This window comes from Silurus meridionalis, chromosome 7 (genome assembly GCF_014805685.1).
Source record: "Silurus meridionalis isolate SWU-2019-XX chromosome 7, ASM1480568v1, whole genome shotgun sequence".
NCBI lineage: Eukaryota > Metazoa > Chordata > Actinopteri > Siluriformes > Siluridae > Silurus > Silurus meridionalis.
In genome coordinates, this window is record NC_060890.1 from 8,651,131 (window position 1) to 8,653,154 (window position 2,024).

Here is a 2,024-nt window from a genome sequence, read left to right on the forward strand (position 1 = left end):
TCGAGGACTCGTTAGTGAGCTGGTATGCAGTTTTGGACGCGGCCCAATATGTCTCCCTCTGTCTCTCTCTCTCTCTCTCTCTCTCTCTCTCTCTCTCCTCTGTCTCACAGACCACAGGAGTGGAGCGGTAACCAGGGGGCGGGGCTTATTTTACTAAAGGCTCCCTTCCTTTCCAAACCGCTGTGTGGAGAAGACGTCCTCCACGCCGTGCGCGCCCCTTCGTTCCCTTTACCGTTACGTAGGAACGCAGGCGCGTTCGCGAGCGAGGGCGCGCGTAACGACGTGCGCGACCCCGTTGTGGAGAGAAATAGGGAAAAAAAAACAGACAGAAAAACTCATCCATACACACATATGTTGGTCTTGGATTTTGTTTGTTTGTTATAATGTAAGAGTGCCACATTATGTTCATTAAGAATAGTTAAATTATATATATATATATATATATATATATATATATATATATATATATATATATATATATATATGTCTGAAGAGATTCCTCAAGTAACTCAAAAACAAACAAAATCATCAGAGTTAATTACAGACCACTCAACAGGTGTTCAAGACCAGCTCATAGGCAGGTGAAAACCTGGAAAGCAGGATCCTTGTCTGCTCTTCACGACTGCTTTGAATGCACTGAGTGGACATTTTTAGAGAGGCTGCAACCAACGGTGATTTCATCAACTTGGAAGAGTACACATCATCAGTGAGCAGCTACATCGGCAAGTGCATTGATGACGTGACCATCTCCAAGACCATCACCACACGCCCTAATCAGAAGCCGTGGATGACCGCTAAAGGTGCATGTGCTGCTAAAATCTAGAGACTCTGCCTTCAGAGTAGGGGACAAGATGCCTTAAAGACAGCGAGGGCCAAACTGTCCTGTGCCATCAGAGAGGCGAAGCTTGCACACACCAAGAGAATCAACGGTTACCTCCACTACCAAGGAGACACCCGGCTCATGTGGCAGGGCTTCCAGGCGATCACTAACTACAAGACAACTTCACCTGCTTGTGACCGTGACGCCTTCCTTCCAGATGCGCTGAACGACTTCTATGCCTGGTTTGAGGTGCAGAACATCATGTGGGCGAGAAAGAACACCCTGCCCCCCAGTGACCAGGTGCTCTGTCTATCCACGGCTTAAGTGAGGAAAACTATATGCAGAGTTAACCTACGGAAGTCTGCTGGACCAGACAACATTACTGGAAGAGTGCTCAGCGAATGTGCAAAACAGCTAGTGGATGTCTTCACCGACATCTTCAACATCTCTCTGAGCAACGCAGATGTCCATACGTGCCTCAAGACAACGACCATCGTCCCTATGCAGAAGAAGTCTACAGACTCCCACCTCAATGATTATCCATCGTGATGAAGTGCTTCGAGAGGCCCGTCATGATGAACATCAAGACCCAGCTACCACCCTCACTGGACCCCAGTTTGTGTTTAATCCAAACCGTTTCATGGACGATGCCATCTCCACTACCCTCTATCTCTATCCTCACCCACCTGGACAATAAGGACACGTATGTACGAATGCTGTTTATAGACTACAGTTCTGCATTCATCACAATCATCCCTCAGCACCTGATTGAGAAGATGAGTCTACTGGGCCTGAACATTTCCCTCTGCAAATGGATCCTGGATTTCCCGGCTGGGAGACCTCAGTCAGTCCAGATCGGGAACAGCATCTCCAACACCACCACACTGAGCACTGGGGCCCCTCAGGGCTGTGTGCTCAGCTCACTGCTGTTCACTCTGCTGACTCACGACTGTGTAGCAATGCACAGCTCGAATCATATCGTCAAGTTCGCCGATGACACGACCGTGGTGGGTCTCATCAGCAAGAACGACAAGTCAGCTTACAGAGAGGAGGTGCAACAGCTAACAGCCTGGTGTAAGCCAACAAACTGTCTCCGAATGTTGACAAAACCAAAGAGATGGTTATACAGATATACAGTAACCCCCTATTTATCGCGGTGGTTACGTTCCAAAACACCGAAAAACCGCGTTAAAGAGGGGGAGTT